A 19,169-nucleotide genomic window follows, 5' to 3' on the forward strand; every position below is an offset into this window, starting at 1 on the left:
TTTAATTGCATTTTGTGTTTGGTACAGGGCACTGACTGCTTTGATATGGGAGCACTCCAGAAGTCAAATTATCATCACCCCTCCTGTATGCTACAGGCCAAGTACCAAGGCTATGGTAAAACCGAAAAGCAAGCCAATCTATCACAGGGACACTGAGCACCACTTTGTGTGCACATCACCCTACACGCCATTTCTGCAGCTCATTAAACCTTCAAATTCTTCAGATCACAGTAATTCTGCTTTGTGTCGGATTCATTGCATCTTGCGTGGGTCACGGTCAGGAAGTGCAGCACCTTTCTTGATTGTATTTCCCCAGAGGGGGCTTTGGGGCAGCCCCACAGGTGCTTTCCAAAGACCACTGCAGCTTCACTCTGAGGAAGGCTGCTTTGCCTTGCATTGCCTTGCATCTGCAGCTGGCATCATGAGGAAGAAGCAGCAAACCAGCTGAACAAGCACCCCACTGTTCCTGCTGGGCTTTTCTCAACTCCCAGCAATGCCCCTCACATCCATACCTGCACTGCTTTCTGCTGCCTAGGCGTGACAGATCTAGCTAGAGCAAATTTATATTAAGTGTCATTGCAGGATAAGCAAGGAAGGGGACAAAAAACCTGGGAGGCGTTCCTTATCATTGGACTGTGATCATCAGTGCTTTTAATTACCTCTGCACCCCAGGCACATCCCTGCCTCTCTCTGTTAACTGCTGTCTTGTGGAGCCAGGCAAACAGGAGAGCTCCTCTTCAGCAGCTGCTCAAATGCTGTTGGGAAGGCGTACAGGGGAAACTGAAGCAAAGCAAGAAGGCTTGCAGGCTGTCCAGTGAAAGGAAGGTAATTAGAGAAAAAGAAAGACTCCAAAACACACTAGCAATGTGTGTTTCATGGCTCTGCCAGGGTGCTTGCTGTGAGAGGCACTCAGTATCCCTGGTGTTGAGAGACCAGCAGACGGTCAGGGCAGGACTTTTGGGTTTGGATTTTAGGGTTCTCTCCTCAAATGCACTCACTTGTCCTTCTTTGCATCATCTGCATACAGAGATCCCAAGCAATGTTTGATTCCATCTGCTATTGTACCTGGCGAGTGGCATTACTAATACGGATAATGAATACAAGGCACAAAGCTATACAAGTGCTAGCTCTAATTACTGTTATTGCTGCCTGCTTGCTGGCAGACGTAGGTAAAGTGCTGATGGCAGAATTCTGGTTATCAATAAAAGAGCTGTTGGTCCTCTGCACTGTGGGTCTCACTGCAACAGGGTGACATTGCCAAGACCCACGAACAAATTGTGAGTACAAAGCCAACAGCAAAAGGAAAAAGCCAAGCTGGGCTGCGGTGCGGGAGCACTGCATTGCCTCCCACCATGACAGGTCAGAACTGCCGTGTGTTTGGGAAAAGGATAGCAGATCTCCCCAAGCAGATAAATATGGCATAAAGAGCTTTATGTCCGGTGTGAAATCTGTCATGCTAAAATGAGGATTTGGATCTCTGAAAGATTTCTGTGCCCATAGTTCAGGTACATATGGGTATGGGTATATTCATATATACATGACACCTGAAGCATGACACTTGCTACCTCTCATTGCCATCTGCTGATCTTACTATTATAAGGAGGGACTAATGGCTGGGACTGGGAGGAAGAGGACACAAATCTCAGCACATTTTACCTTTCACATTGAAATTCTGATCTTGTCTGTCTAAGGCTTGTTTTCACCAAGTATAATACTTTTTTTCTTAGATTAATCAGTCACTGTCTGTTTGGCACAAGCACTGGCTATCACAGCAAACTGAACAACTGCAGTCAGTGGCTCCAGACAGGCCTCTCCTCCTCAGAGAGGTGATAGACGAGAGTAGGCCTGCAAAATGCCAACTGTATTTGTGCTCTTTGATGTATTCCAAAATGTAAAGGGCTCTGACACTACCTAAAACTGGCACATCTCCACTGATGCTGAGATTTCAGGGCAAAAGTGCAGCCATTGTGGCAATATCAATTCACCTGAGCTAAAAATGTGAATTGGAGAGGCCGGGCCACACTAGAAAAATAGCAAATGAGTGTAATAAAAAGAGCTTGGCTGAAAACTACTTGTGACATTGAAACTTTAGTTTTCCAAAGAGCTCTTAAATGGTGCCCCTGATGCATGCAGCGACAGGCCAGTGAAATGCAATGCTAAAATACTTCCATCAGGAGCATCACTAGCTACAAATGGTTGAGCATGAAGGGATAAGGGTGCTTAAATTTCTCTAATCCAGCAGAAACCATTCCATAAGACAGGCCTGAGCAGAAAAAACACAGCTACGTTGGCAGGTGTTGGTGCAAAGGCCAAACTAATGAGTGCAGTAGGACCTGTGCTGACAGTGTCAGACCCACTCAGGTGTAGAGCTGTCACTGTCACATGCAAGGCTCTGCTAAAGGCACTGCACTGTCGTCATGTCTCTGTAATGGCTGCATCCTTGACAGGCATCTCCAGGATCACTTTAAACTTTATCCTTTTTATTTTTTTTTTCCTGCTAATGGTTCTCTTAGTCATGACTTAAAATCTCAAGTAAAATTGCAGTGAACCATTAAAAAGCAGTTCAAACATCTTTTTCTTCCTTTTTTTCCCCTGTCTTTCAAAAAGGTTGAAATGGTGGAACACATTATGAGGTTAACTATGACTCTGCAGAGCTCTTATGTGCTAAGCAGAGTTTATTTATGTGGAAAGGATGAATAGTTCCCTACATGTTAATAGCACAATCAACGACAAAATCCTTGGCATTAATATTTAACATCCTTTGTTATGTACATGCCTGACTGTTATCCAGAGAGGGCTGAGTCAGGAGATCAGAAGCTGCTGGGAATTGAATAACCATTATTTGTGGGATTTCACAGAATGGAATCTGGAAAATAGAAAAGACTTTGTTTTTCTATATGGCAGTCCAATTTTCAAGAGATTGTATTTTTATGGATACTGTGCAATATAGGCAAGAAATTATTACAACTGTGCTCTATGGCTTTTTTCAACACCTGATTTATTTAACATTATAGCCTGCTTAGTCTCGCTCTGTAGGTGTATATAGGTATTAATTTTATGAGAAATGAAGGAGAAAATTTAATAGTGCAAGCCCAGCAGGCATCCATTGCAAATTCATAACTATTCATGTAAGAGTAGGACAGAAATCAGAAAAAGAGTCGGCTCTACGGAGCAGATACATACACATATTTAATATAACATATATTCTATATGTTACATTAAATACATCTTAACCTTAATATGGGTACTCTTCCTTTGTACCCATTGTGATACAGATGACTGTTATAGATGTTTTTCCCCTGATGCCCTGCACAGAACAGGTATCGATGTTGTCAGTAGCTTTCCTGATATCAATCTAGTTACGGCTGTTATTCAATTTAAATTGCCCATAAACGCTGCACTTGCAAAGCCTTCCCACATTTCCAGGATCGCTCTGTAATTACAGTAAATTTTCTAGCCCTGGTGTGCAGCACTCTTTTCATGTGAGTGATTTTCAGGAACACTCTGTTTTATGTGGGCATCTAAGGGTGTAAGAAAATGTGCTATATTGTATTACAAAGAAGTTTTATATGAACCTGTGATGCCAGAAACAAAGAGACAGGGGAAGAAAGGGTTCGTGTTTCATATATTTTTTACTTGTCTGGAAGAGCCTTTTTTCTTGAAGCCATGCTTTCTGGGGAATTTCCTTGAGGGAAGCAAAGGGGCTTCCCCCTCCTTCAATAAAAGTCAGAGAAAAAAGGGTTTGGGGGATTTTTAGTAGAAGCTGCTCGCTCATGTTCTTGCATCCCAGCCTATACACTAGCCTGCTCTAAATCGCACCAGAACTGTTTGCACGGGGGAAGAAACTCGGTATAAAAAGAGAGAGAAGGGGGAGGAAAAAAAGTAAAAATAAATAAAAATCCAGGGAGCAGAAGTGAAGAGGAGGCGGTGAAAAGCAGGGAAAAGCACCAGAGGCAGCAGGCGCAGGGCCCAGCCGCCCCCAGCAGGCGGCAGCAGGCAGCACGGGCCTGCCTGGCTCCTGCGGCCTCCTGGTAGCTGCTGCCCGCTGGCCAAAATCCGAGCTGAAAACAAATAAATGACTGAATAAATGGTTAAAGGGGCAAGGTCCTGCAGCAGGGTGGAGACAATCCTAAGCATGAAGACGGGCTGGGAGGAGAGTGGATTGAGAACGGCCCTGAGGAGCCGGGACCTGGGGGTGGTGGTGGATGAAAAATGCACCGGGAGCTGAGTGTGGGATCACAGCCCGGAAAGGCAGCTGCACCCCGGGCGGCACCGACAGCAGCAGCGTGGGCAGCAGGGCGAGGGAGGGATTGTTCCTCTCTGCTCTGATCTCCAGAGATCCTGCCTGGAGTCCTGTGTTTAGCTCTGGGGCCTCCAGCACAAGGATGTGGAGCTGTTAGAGCAGGTCTGGAGGTGGCCGCAAGGATGGTTATAGGGCTGGGGCAACTCTCCTTTGAAAAAAAAAAAAAAAAAAAAAAAAAAAAAAAAAAAAAAAGCCTAAAAGAGCTAGGGTTTATATCACAGAGAAGAGAAAGCTCTGTGGAGACCTTCTGGTGGCCTTCCAGTACCTAAAGGGGGCCCACAAGAAATCTGGAGAGAGACTATCAGGAGTGTAGTGACAGGACAAAGAGTAATGGCTTTAAACTAAGAGACGGTAGATTTAGATTAGAAATTACAAAAAAAAAAATCTTCACAATGAGGGTGGTGAGGCACTAGCATGGGCTGCCCATGTGGATGCCCCATCCCTGGAAGTGTTCAAGGCCAGGCTGGATGGGGCCCGGACAACCTGCTGATGGGAGGTGTCCCTGCCCATGGCAATGGGGTTGGAACTGGATGGGATTTAAGGTGCCTTCCAACCCAACCCATCCTGTGATTCTGTAATCCTATGATTCTTTGAAATGAAGGCACAAAATCCACAGGCCACGCCATGTAAAGAAAGTGAGAGGCCCCCTGGGCCTCAACCCTGAGCAATTGTGTGGTTCTTCTGAAGGAGCTCTGGGGAGGTGGAGGTGGGACTGTGCTGAGAATTTTGGCCCCTGCCCATATTCGCCAGGTTGAGGTTGGTTTTGAGGACAGTTTTCCCTCAGAATCAGGCTCATTGGTGCAGGTGGGAACACAAGTGTTCAGATGTAGTCCTGGACCAGTACATGAGCTACTTTCAAGAAAAAAAAAAAAAAAAAAGAGAGGAGATTTGCTTTTCTATTCTCAGACATGCCCTGGTATAAGACTAATGTAATAAAATATCTGTTATATATAAACAAACATAATGAGGAGCCATTCCAATTTATGACTGCCATTCCTGCCTCCTGGGAGGCCTTCAGGGAGCTGCTCAGATGCAGCACTGCATTCACTGTTATCCCAAGCCCCACAACTGACAGACCATTCCCCAAACTGTGTCCTCCCTCCCCTCAGGAGCCAGCTGGATGCCAGTTGCATGTGCATGTGTGCCTTGCAGCAGGAATTTCATTAGCTGGGATTAGATAGACTCCTCCTTTCACCCGGCCCCCGGGGTAAGTCAAAAAGGAAACCCACAAACTTTTGGTTTTGCAAAGCGTGTGATGGCTCTTTATTGAAGCTAATGAAGAAAACAGTTTGCAGGTTACATGACTCATGCTTATATCCTCTCTAGCTACATGTAAAACCAGTGTCAGAAGCTCTCATCAGACAGTCTGACAGGTCAGCATGTGACCACAAACACCACTGCCAAGACACATGGGGTTTGATCCTCACAGTAGGGATGGGCACACAGGCTTGCTCAATGCTAATAAAGATGCTTTTGTTTTGTCCAGCTGGAAGCAGGACTAGCTGGATACCCCATGAGAGGACTGGCTCTCATGTGATTTCCAGACCACTCTTTTCATATCGCACGATCTGAAGTGACATTAGAGACAGAACCCAGTCCTGCTCTGAGCTTCTGAGGCATCCTTTGGTTTGCCATTTGCAGCACAAGCTCTGGGCACAGTCCTCTGTTAAGAGTCATTTGGGAAGGCCTCTGGGAGACCAGGTAGCTGGCAGATGCCCCACACAATGTAGATGACTCTTTTAAACACTGATGTGCAGCACCACCATAGGACAACATTTTCGTGCTTAGTGGGAGACTAAGCATGAATGGCGCAGGAGTGCATTCTCCCAGAAGCTACAGCACAGCATAAACCTTGTGTACACAGCCTGAAGCCCTCCACGGTATGACCTGGCACATGTGCAATAAACACATTTCATCTGGAAGCATCAGGGTCCCTGACATCCTCCCTGATTATGCTGCCCTCTCTGCTGATTTCTTCATCGTGAAGCTTCATGCAGATGAAGCCTTCTTCAGAAGGCTCCAAGGCCTTCATTCAGGCCTTCCTTCCATGAAGGGAGTCTTCTTCATTACAGATCCAAAAGACATTCAAAGCAACACACTTTTCATGTGTATGCATGCAACTGAGCTGGGGAGAGATCCGAGTCTTCCCTGGCCTTGCCAGACATGAAAGCAGCCAGATTTCCCTAATGTTTTGGAGACTGAACGGGGAAAATAGGTGCTGTGGGATTGCCAGGGCACTGCAGATTCAATTCCTGGCCTTCCTTTCAGCATTTGCTTGTGGCCTCACCTCTGCCCAATTTCTTTAATAGGCTGGGAGGCAGATCATGTGCAAAACCCATCCCACTCCCTTAATCATCTCCTTTCACCATATGTGTGCATCTGCCCAGATGTGTGCTTGCTGCCCGGAAGATTTACTCCCCGTGCACACAGTTTCCCAATGCTGCAAACAATCAGCTACTATGTTCCTCTGCGGGCACAGCACTTCCTTGCACAAGGAGAGAAGGGGAGGCAGAGGAGGGGATCTCCGCACATATTGCTTGAAATCACTGCCTTGCAGCATGCTGGCAGGCCTTGCAGTGTGTTGTGCTACATGTAAAGCTGCTCCCTGGGTTCTTTTTCTCCCATGCTTTGGCTGCAAAAGAGCTCAAAAAGCCAACTCAGACAAAGATTTGAACATGTGAAGGAGTTCTGACCCCAAAATGCCCTCAAAAAAGCCCCTGACCTTTGGTTGGACCAACACACCAGGTCATGAATAGGTGCATTTTAATGACCTTGCAGCCCAGGTCACAAGCAAAGAGATGCAGCTAGCTGAGATAGCAATGCGAAGCAGGATTCACTGCACAGTTCCAGACTCTGGAAGACCTGCAGGCTCTGGCATGATCCTTCCAGCAGCAATTCAGTGCATGAATGACCAGAGAAGTTGAAGTCATGCCACAGAGCAGGGGTACAAGAAGAGATGACTGGTGCTGCATGCGTATAGTGGGAGAGACGAGAGAAGCCATGAGGGGAAGTGATGAAAATGTAAACCCAACTTGTTTCCACCCTTCTCTCTCTCAGTAAGCATCTCAGTGCCGGTTATCTCCTGGGATTGCTGGGTTTCTGAACCTGGAGATGCACGCCCTCATGGGAGAAGCTGCCTGCAGGCTCCTGCTGTGCCAAGAGCTGAGACACTTGGATGCCGCATATCCCCTGCCCTCACCAGATGGGAGCATCTCATCACTGTCTCTAGTGGTGCATCTCTCTCGTGGATGTGGTGCCAGCCAGTCAGCAGCCTCATCTGCGCAGAGTTCAGCCTTGTCCCTGTTTTGTTTGCTTCTCTTCATGGCAACAGACAAGCTGCGGAGAAGGTTTTCACCCACACACTCTACCTGATAACAGCCTCGAACCAGCATCTGTTTGCCTGGAGGCACAACTCCTTGCTGCTAGTTGGGACCTATTTCTTAGGAATTGTTGCTGAATGATGTCACTTTGGTATGAGCTCCATGTCTGCACTACCTCACCTGCTCAAAACCACTGAAACTTGCTTCTGCCAGTGTCCAAGTACAGGGATAAATGATAAGGATCAAGCAGCATGGTTCAGGCTGCAGGACTGACCTGTGACAAGCCATGGCAGGGGGATATGCTCAGCTCCTTCCTGAGCGTTTAGGTCTACAAAGGCTGCAGACCAAAGAACTAAAGCTGTGCTCTGTACACAGTGCAGTATTTAACTTAAAAACATGGGTATTTCACAGACTTGCATGGAGACGGCTCAACATCCAGTTTGGGGTTGGCTCTTTAAGAGCACTTGGACCATCCTTTTAGCCTTCATCTTCTCCGGGTGATGGTCAGATGTGAACAGGCACCAAACTGCAGCTCAAACACAACCGTGGCACGGTGGGCTTGGTGCACAACATGCTCATTCATGGAAATGTCACACACACACTGCCAGGGGTGGGCAAGAGGAGCACTGAGGGGGCCTGGTTTGTGCCTCTCTCCAATTTCCAGCGATGCACAATGGTGTATTTTAACTCGGACAGCTGGGCTGTTGCCTCATTCCCCCATGTTTGCTCTTATTGTAGTGGAGGTACAGTGATCTAAGCTGCCACACCATTTTTAAACACTTCTCAAATATGTTTTGGCCTGACCGTGGCGGGTGTGGGACCCAAGACAAACACCCAGTCACGCACAGACACACATTCGCACACTCAGACACCCTTCGCAACCTCATGGCTTTTACTGGCTTATGAACAAGGGAGCGAACGATCGGAGGGAATGCAACTTTGCACCAGAGCCCGGCGGAGCACAAAATCCCACCCAGCGCCAAGGACTCGTGATTTACGCTTTTGTTACTGCAACAACAGGCAGAGGCAGGGGGAAGAAAAAATAAAATAATTAAAAAAAAGGGATCTTTGCTGGATTTTCCATCCCCTGCTGAGAAGTGGATGCCTGATGCCAAATGGCAGCCAGGAATCACAGCAACACCCATGGGCAAGCACCTGTGCCAGCTCCTGCAAGGTTATCACAAGCCTTCCAGCATTCACTTGCCTTTCTGAAAGCCCCAGCTCCTGGAACCACAGGATGAAGCTGGGATCTCAGCTTTTGAATTTAATAGTGGTTTTATCCCTCACTGTTAAGGAGAAAGGCTTGCAAATGGGACAGGTTCAACACCTACAAAGAAAATAAAGCAGTGTATCTACTGGTAAATGCTAAAATTATTTATTTATTTATTTATTTATTTATTGAGAAAGGGTTTTAAACATTTTAGAAAGCAGAACGCATTAGCAGCTGAAGGAGGTACCATGACAAAGAGCTAAGTCTCAGCTGAGAGGATGCTGCGGGAGGAAAATAGACTTATAGGTAGGCTGGGTTTTCCTGGCTTTTTCCCACCAGGAAGACCAGCAAAGGGAGAACATCTAGGTTCAGTAGCTGAGGTAAAGTGTTTTTTTGTCAAGAATAAACATTAGAATTCAAAATATGAAGATGGAGACTCCCTAGAAAAAGAATTAAGCTCAGTGAGTAACCCTGCCTCTGTCCCAAGTTTAGACCCTGTGGACAGTACTGATTTATCAGTGTTTTGGAAGAAAGAGGTGGGGGATCTACACATGAAGGAGTGTCTTCCATTTCGCAGTGTTTGCTCTTAGAAGCTTGGTGTTGGGCTCTACCAAGCAGCCAGAAGGACAGACTGACATCCCCACAGCCCCAGCCCCTGGGCATGCCCTGCTCTGCCTCTCCTGTTCTGGCTGCAGCTGACTTGGATCTGGAGCAGTTTCAATTTTTTTGTCCTATGCAGTGCTAAAATCAATTTCAGTGCAAAGCAGCTAATTAAGAGCAATAATTATGCAGATGACTTCAGAGCAGGGCCGTCCCCTGCCTTGCTGCAGTTTTTCAACATTGAAAGTCGAGAAAGCTTGTATGATCCTAGCACCCATGTACAGCTTGAAAGTACAAAACGGGACGCTTTAAAAGACCGTGCTGATAAATTGCTCCCATAAATGATGAGAAATGTTTAAATCAATAAAACGTTTGTTTAGATGCCCATATGGAGGAAAGATACAGTCTGTTGCTCTTCATATTGGATTGATCCCACTGTGTTAAATTACAGCTGGCTACAGCCCTGCGCCGTTTACTGCACAGCTTGACAAGCATGTAAAATACTCACACTGAGCACAAAAATTTTGAGTGTCTGATCTCTGCATTGTCCTTGTCACTTCCTCCCAGCCAGGGCCAAATTAAAGGCTGCTTAATACGGGGGGAAGCTTGCCACAGCTCTCCCGCAAGCCTTTAGCCACATTACCCGATATCCTCTCGGATGGCCCGGGGGAGCGAGCAGCTGGGGAGCAGATGTAGGCGGTCTTCTGCACGTGACCGCGCGCCTGCCTACAGCGCTAGCCGCTTTGGGGATCTATCAGCTGCTGTGGGCTGGTGGTCATAAATACATAAATACAGCAGGAACGTGGGCAGGGTCTTAAAGGAGTCGCTGCTGCTGCAAGGTGCCCGCTCTGTGCTCCTGGGAGAGTGGCAGCAGTGGTGGTGGGTGGCAGAGGGAGCAGCAAGGGCAACCAAGTGGGAGAAGGGAGCTTTCATTGATGCTCCCAGGCTTTTGCTGCCGTTCCTAGGTGAGCCATACCTTTCAGAGCAGCATGGGATATACCCAGGGATCCCATGGAGAGGTCAGGGAAGAGGCTGAGCCAGTTATTGGGGTTCCTGTGTTGTCGGTGCTGCAAAGTCTCAGGTGCTGCAGAAAGTGCTCAGTCTCTGTCCCAGTGGGTTCACTTCAGTGGGTTCACTTCAGGTAACTGTTACTCGGGAACTTGGGCCAAGTTTCATCACACCCCTCTAAACACACCTTTTGGACACAGCAAAATAGCCCTGTTTGTTTAGGGATGCTGCCAAGTGCCCTTGTGCTTCCTGCAGACACCCATCTTCTACAGCTCTCCCTTTTCCCTTGGGAAAAGGAGCCCTGAGCCCTGCAAAGCCTGGGCAGCGCTGCAAGCAGCTGCATCAGGGAGAGAAGCAGCAAAAAGAAACAAAACTGATGTCCTTGTGAGGGCCAGTAGAGGCCACTGCTGTATGCTTTAAAAATAACTCCAGGGCTGAGGTCCCTGGCGTGGTCTTCAATTGCAAGCACTCTCCTTGTTCCTGCGTGTGTTTTCCTCTCTCCTCTGTGACATGTCTTGGCTCCAGCATCCCCAGGCGTGTTGCAGACAGTGTTGGGTCAGAGCAGCCCTTTCTGCTCTCTGCAAAGGGTGATGTCAGTGGCTGCATGCCTCCTTTCCTCGCCGCCAAGCTCCAAACCCACCAGCTGCCACCAGGCAAACTGTCAGCAACTAGTGCTAGCCAAGGCAGACCCCCAGGGAGCTAGGGCTAGCCCAGGTGTCTTTAAGGCATTGTAGTATAAAGAGTTTTTGTAAAAGAGCAAGGAAAATGTAATCTGGACTCTCTCAGACTTGACAAGCTGAGAAACGTGGCACCTTTCATGGGGACAGAGTCTGCTCTCCTGTCCCTAGCTCTTTGCCTTTGTCCCCTCCACAGTCCTGTGGTGCCTGTGCTGGAGGTGATTTAGGCTGACCCTTGTCAAAGCCTCTAACCATTGGTGATTGTAAAGATTGTGTGTATATATATATATATATATATATATATATATATCCATGGGCTGCACATTGAAATCTATAAAAATATTGCTGCAGGTCTGTTTGTACATAGGCGGCGATGAAGCACGATGTGAAGTGCCTTTGATGTTTTAAATGGCTTGGATCTGTGAAAGTGAAGCTGAACTCCGCTTTGACTTTAATGAAACAAACAGAGAGGTGACTATGAATGCCAACTGCTACTTTTAAAAAAGGTACCAGTGTGGAAAAATAAGCAGGGCACCAGCGGTAATGTCAACAGTTCTTTTAAAAATAACTTAATTTCTTTAAATAACTTTAAATGTATTTCAGAATAGCTGAAAATGTTATTTTAAGAGACAGAGGGCCTTTTTCATTAGATGATGAAAGAGGGTGTTAATTTTTCAGAAATCTGGCATTTTGTCAACATCTGCCTTTGAAATTTATGAGGACAAACTCACTCCCTGTGCCTGTGTTTTATCAACTCATGCTCCCAGTACCAGGGGGAGCAGAGTGCTCTCCCCGCGTGCTCTGATGGAGACGTGTCTCAGTCCATGAAGAAATATGGCTGAGCGTTTTCAGCTGATGCTGCACCTCTTTTTGCTCTCCAGGTAGAAATCCAGTCACCAAAGGGTGTGTATTTGTGTGGGAGATGGCTTCCACCAGGCCGCTGGGATGCAGACGCCGACTTGAGGCATTGCCTCATGGAGAAGATGTTAGGTGTGGGTGCAGCCTGCAGTGCCCAGCTTCACCATTAGCCTTGTGCCCCAGTCAGGACCAGAACCCAAATGAGCCCTAAATGAGCCTAAAGTAAAGGTGTATTACTTTCTGCCTCAGTTTACCCACCTGGTCAGCGATGCTGGCTTCTTTGTTTAGTATTAGAATAATACTTCTGATGACGAGCATGGCACTGTTCATTTCCCACCTGTATCCATACATAATCGCATTCCCAGCTCCCCAGCTGAAAGCAGCACTCCACAACCCGCTGCCAAAGCGCAGAGGACAGAGGACATCAGGCTCCTCATGAGGGGAGGAGCAGAAGAGAGCAGCAGCTGCAAGGCCTGCTCCGAAAACGCGAGGCACGAGTGCGTTAGGAGGCTGCACGTCCCCCGGGGGCTAATAAAGCTTCCCGCTTCCCTATTTTTTTAATTCAGTGTGCTTGTTTCAGGAATTCAGCAGTTCCTTGATGCTGAGTTACGGTGGGAATTGCCCAGGGAAGGCACGTGGTGTGCATGTGCAGGGAGGTAATGGCTTTACCACGAGCGGCCCGCTGGGGCTCGGAGCCAAGCAAGAGCCTCGTGGTGGCTGCAAGGAGGCCGAAGGGCTGCTCCTCACCCAGCGAGCATGGATCATGTGCAAAGGGCTGTATGCGTTTCAGAGTAAAATGGTTCAGGCAAGAGAGCCAGACACAGCTCTGTGAGGTGCTGGATCACAGAAATCTCTGAGGGGGGAAGAAAAAATAAATACATAAATAAAATGATGGCTATCTCGCTGTTTGAGACGCTTAAAGTTCGGCTGATAAAACACTACAAATGGGCTCCAGGGAACCAGCTATGCCAGCAGAAGTAGCGTGAGGGTGTGGGGAAGCCTGCTACATGATCTAATAGATGGTAACTTCTGTGATTCTACAAAGCCATAGTAACAGGACGCATCATGTGCATCTTCCCTGCCAAGTACAACCAGCTCCCTTCTTTGCTCAGCCTTTCAGCACACACTGGAGGCTGCCATATTACACAAGCCATACACCTGGTAAAGCATTAAAACCAACCAACACCCTTTACAGGCAAGGGAAGGTGATTAGTCTCCATCTTCATTCTCACTTTTAGAATAATTATCGCTGCTCTTTGCTACAATGGACAGAAAAGCCGTAAAACACAAACACCTAAACACTCCAAGGCCTGTTAGGTTTCTGTCTCTTGTCCTCTCAGTTAGACTCATGGTGAATTATGTCCCGCAGCAATATCAGAGTGCATAGAGGGGGCTGCCACGACTCATCTGAAGGTAATGGGGCACAGTAAAAATCATTGCCCTGCAAAGACTGTAGATATCAGCTGAGGTCCAGCTACTGAGAAGTGTTTGCACTTCCATCAGCAGGAGTCTGCACAATTAAATTCTGCATAAGAATAATCAGTTCAATATCTAAATGATCATCTGCAGAAGCAATTATCAGGTGGTGTATATAGGCACAGCAATTGAGCAGCCAAGTTCTGCTTGTGGCTTCTGAGTTACTTTTTTTTTTTTTTTTTAAATACAGATTATTTCAAAATAGCCTTCCATGTGCCCAACGAGAAGTCTTGATTTTTTTTTTTTTTTTTGCAAGTTCTTTACATGCACAGCTGTAACCTCTTGGCCTGAAACTTTTTTCTTTAACCAGGGGTTTCAGCACCAACTACAGTGTCTGCTTTATTCTTCTGGCTGCCACTAAACCTGAGAGAATAACTCAGTTCCTCTTTTCATCTCAAAGACAGCTGAAAAAGGAATCTCTTGTGATTACAAGAGCAACCTGATGTGACCATGTGTTGGCACAGAGAGATGAGCCTCCTGGTTTCACTTTCAGAATCAGATAGCTGGTGTGGCAGGAGTGTCTGTGGTTTTAACAATTATGCAGATGTAAAGGAATTACAAATAGTTTTATTGGTATTTGGATCAGTGTGCAAATCAGCCAAACAACAGAGGAAGAGACCTGTTTGTCTATGTACATTAAGGTTTTCAACAGCTTTTCATAAGCCAATGAAATAAACAGTGTTCCCAATTTGTAAAAAGTGTAATTTCACTATCTTCAACGAGGAACAGCGATGTTAACACCACACCAAGATGCCTAATGCTTTTCAGGACAAAGTTGGCTATATACACCTTTGCTCCCATCGTGGCAGAACAGTTTCAAGGATGTTCACTTGATTCTCTTCCTGTGTAACACTAAACCCTCAGATGTGGTTTGGGGTTGAACACATACATGCATCAGTGCTCTTGGTGTGTGACAAACATGAGAAAATGAGTGCCAACATTTAGAAATGGACTATAAAGAGAGAGAAAGACTCAAAATCAAAGCAAGGGACTTTGAAGGATATAGTTATGCAAGAGAATCATCCTATGTCTTTCTGTGCAGCGTCAACTGTTTTATGTATTTGAGACTTTTATGATACTAGGCATTTAATCTCCTGTTCTGCCGAGTGATCTTCCTCCATGAGGAGGCTCTCAACTTGCTGATCTCTTGCTGTAGGCACATGAGTTACTTTCTGCTACCCCAGGCAGACAGTGGGGGAATGGAGAAGTTAATAAAAAAGAGAAACACATATTTTGCTGAATGTCTCAGATGACAGGGTCATTTAATCAGCCACAAACGAATTCCCAGGGCTGGCAGCTTACCCAAGGGAGCTGCTGCCATGGTCCCTGTCCACCTTGCTCCCAAAGGCAGGTCTGTCCTTTGGCACCATGAGAAAAGCAAAGGGAAGAGAGAAGTGGGGAGATGGCAAAGGGTGGGAGGGAACAGGAGGGAGGGAAATGTGGTGCAGGAGTTATTTGTGCGAGGCTGAGGCCCTTGGCTGGGTGCTTGTGGTTAGGCATTGATACGAATATTCTGGTCTGGGCACCCTTTCTCCAAATTGGGAAGGCACAAGGCTACAAAGAAAGAGGAAATGGTAATATACAGAATCAGTTTCACTAATAGTGAAGCTCAAATAGGTTAAATGTCTTGTATTGGAAAGCAAAACAAAACAAAACAAAACACCAGCACCACCACCAACAAGAAAAACACATAACAATAATAATAACAATAATAATAGTAATTGTGGAGACAAAGACCTCATTAGTTGGAGAAGTCTGCAGACTGTAATGACATCCAGGACACCTGTCAATGCAGGGACAGAGGAGGCTGTTTGATCCTAATCTATTTCTTGCCAGCATGGCTCAGTTCTGTCCTTGTTTGATCTAGCAGAGGTTTAGATGGCTGGCACTGTGGCCCACTCTGCTGCCTGCAAGGCTGGAGTTAAGTCTTCAGAAATACCCAGCTGACCTTGGAATGAGCTTTGCTTGGATTTGCTTACAGGTGGCGATCAAAAATACCGTGTGACGGCTGCTTAGTGTGAAATAGATCCCTTCCACACAAAAGCACATCAGTGTGTGTTGCAAAACACAACTTGCCCAGCCTGGGATGCCAGAGATGCCGTATCCCATTTGTGACACCGCCAGTGTGATGGGCTCCTTAGCCCAGGCTGCTGAGAAGTGGTCTAACATTACAGGAGCACGGGGAGCCACTGAGCAGTGATAACACCAGCCCTGCAATGTGTCTGCCCCGCAGCAAGCCCCATGCCAAGCTCGGGCTTCCCCAGCAGCCAGAGCTACAGCAACTGAAACAAGGGGAGAAAGGAGAAATGATGCTCTCATGGTGGCTGTCCCAGGCTGGAATCTGGTTTGTCCTTAACAAGTTCCTTTGGCAATGGGGACAACCTCCCAGCCAAAGCCATAACCTATTCATATACATTAACTCTTCAGAGGAAGGGCAGAGGGAATGTGGTGGCATTATGCTGAGTTGCTGCATGCAAGCACAGCCCCCAGTGAATGCCCAAGTCCCCACTGTCCCTCCTGTCATTAGGATTTGTCACAAAGCTTCTTTAATTTTCTAGGATCCACGTGACATTCATTTACATTGCACGGTGAAGCAGCTTTCTTTTCCTCTCCTGATAACCGAAGTTATTTTAACCCACTGTCACAAGAGATCTGCACTTGATGACAGGCCAACTGTTCGTGCTGCTGAACAGAGTGATGTTCAATGGCCTTTTGTACTTCCCTGTGATTTGGAAGCGTGTTAAGCTGAGGAAAAGCACGGTGGATTTTTGCTGACCCCTGTGCACATCAGCAGTTCTGGTGCAGAAGTGCTGGGACCATCTGGCGGGTGTATGTCATCCTACAGAGCTGGGCTGACTGGCGACGGGTGCAGAGCTTGTGTGCGAGAAAATGGGGCTTGGCAACGTGGGGAGAGGAACTTGCTGGCTCTCCAGCACTGGAAATTTCAGTAAAGGGAGTCTACTTTGTTCTCGATGTACGAAGCCAACAGCCACAAACTGCTACAGGTACGTGTTGTAACACACTACTGTTGGCAAAACAGCTGGTGGGTGGCTGATGATGGAGATTCACCGAGCGGTTCTTTAAGCAGCTCATGTTCAGCGTGTGGGTTTTGTGAATGTGCCTCAAGTTGCCGACCAGAGCCGTGGGTTCCCTGGCTGCGTTTGAGTCTCTGATGAAACACATGCTCCCTGTTTGCCTCCTGAAGAAGGCGTCTCTTTTGGTGCTTCTTTTTCATTATGCAGTGGCAAGTTCATGAAAATCAACAGGAAAAGTTTGGGAAAGAGCTTAATGCAAGGATAGGAAGGGGAGATGGTGTTAATATGTCTGGATAAGCTGGAAATTTTTGCCACCACCAATGCAGTATTGGTTCCCAGTGCCTGAAGGACTCTCCTCTCACTCCATCTGTGACTTGGGAAGTCTTACCCAGTCCACATAGATCCAGAAAGAAAACCTGGACACTGTGAATCAGAGATGGAGCACTCAGGTCCTAGACAGATAAAAGATACCATTACATATCATGTTACAGATATAATTTTGGCCTGCTGCACCCTTCATAACAATTGCAAGGTTCAAGCAAGTATCTCCAAATGCCCTAGCCATTGATGGTTTCTCTTAGTGGCCCCCACAAAAAACAAATAGACCCATCAGCTTTGGCATCGGTTCAAGAAAAGCCAGGGATGCCATATGCGTTCACATCCTGGCCACACGTGGTGATGGTAATAAATAATTGGTTGCAAATGCATGTGTTGCTTTCTTGATTAGTTGCTTTACTGTGGGATCTGCTGTATTGATTAACTTTAATCTACTTTGTATGTTATTCAGATCTGAAATTGAGTAGAGTGCAGGGGATGAGGAAACTGCTCTAATTTTTAGGGAGTATACTGCATTTGATTAATTTTATAGCCTGCATTGACTAAAAGCTTTTATGCTGGTCTGCTACCAATTTAACTCTCTGTGTTTGTCATTTTTTACTCCTGGGGTCCCACATAATTCAGTTTTGTAAATTGATTTGATTGATGTTTTCTGATACTTCAATAAAGCCTTTTGGCATAGACTTGTCTATCCCTCGCTTTGCACGTAACTGGACAACAACCACTGCTAAAGACAGAAATAGAATAGTATTAAATTAAAACGTATACTGAAAAGAACAAGATGGCCAGGGCAGATGCCTGTTAACGGCGTCCTTTGAAACAGCACGAAGAGTAAAGCTGAAGTGCAAAAGAGCCTGTGTGTGGAGAGAAGAAAAAAAATCCCCTGGGAGACAGAGGTAACAGTTTGCAGCCTGCAGGTCTCCTTTCCTCCCTCCTTTTCTGCTCCATCTCGCACCTATCCCACGGGGCTGCATGGAGGGCGAGCCTCAGGCATGGCTCGAGCGTCTGCTGGGACATGCAAGCTCTCAGATCTCCAAAGATCTGGCAGAGGCAGTGAGAGGCTGTGCAAGTTATTGTTGGTACAGTCGCTGTTATTTCTGAGCACAGAGAGGAGGAGGGCAAAGGGGAGGCATTGTCACCTCTCTGCAACACCACCGCACACACCTTGTTCCTGCGTGATGGCAAAACAGATTGTGGAGTTCTTCTTGTCCAGCAGTTGCTTTTATTTATTGTTTTTGTGTTAACAGCTTGGGACCTGCACATACAGATTGAGCAAGGCAGCAGGTAGAGGTATAACACAGAGCTCACGAGATGATTTCTTTGGTCTTGAGAACAGTTAAAGCAAATACGATGTAAAATAAAATTATCTGTCCCAGCCAAAGATGCATGTGGGTGTACTTTTTTTTTTTGGCCAGAAGAGAAAGGTAATGCTCATATCAGGGCTTCCAATAATACACCTAAGGGGGAGTTTTAAGGGCTTGCTGTTAGCACAGCTTATCAGCACACAGAGGGGCCCGTGAGCTGCAGACATGGGCCTGCTAGGGGTGCCCCCCATGTGAGCCACTAACAATAAGGACATCTGCATGACCGGCTGATAAGCACTGCCTCCCAGAACTGAGAAACAGTGAGAGAGGACAGTGATGAGCAGCTGAAGACTGCAGCAGTGACAGCGAGGTGCAGACCACCACCTTCTCCTCTCACAAAGCCCCACAGCCTTCCCACAGAGGGGCGGAAGAACCACGGGGAACTTCCTCTGATTTTGTGAATTAAGCGTGGTGCTTAAGCAAGAGTGCTTGCATTATGGTTTGGGTGTTTTTAATTGCTGTCACCCATTCCAGGCTATCTCCTGTCCTAAGGGCAAACTCCAGTGTCTGATGACTGTGACTTACTGAGGGCTTTTGCATGCTGACTGCGATATATCCTTCCCAAGAAAGGGGAAGCTTCAGCTGATGGCTGCTCTCAATCACAGGCAATAATTTTGCAGTAAAAATTACTCAGCTCACAGGACTTTCCAGACGATAGTGGTAGAGAGTGAAGAAGTAAAATGATATTCAGATCTCTTCAGGTGTGGCTGCTGTTATCTCGACTACCAGTGCCTCATTTTACAGGCACCAGCTTCAAAGAGAAACACAAAGAAAGCCCGGCACACGATTGTCAGCCACACTCATGCTCTGTGTCTCAGTTTTGTAGCTGCTTAAACATGATGAAAACAAATCTTCAATAGTTGCTGCTTCCATCATTACATTGAACTCTGTTTTCTATTCAGTTGCAAGGACAGCTAATTTCCAGCAAATGGGAACAATGCGCTCATGTTGCTAATTCATGCCACTACACACAAATGTTCAG

The sequence above is a fragment of the Aythya ferina genome (assembly GCF_964211825.1).
Source record: "Aythya ferina genome assembly, chromosome: 11".
In the NCBI taxonomy this organism is placed as follows: domain Eukaryota; kingdom Metazoa; phylum Chordata; class Aves; order Anseriformes; family Anatidae; genus Aythya; species Aythya ferina.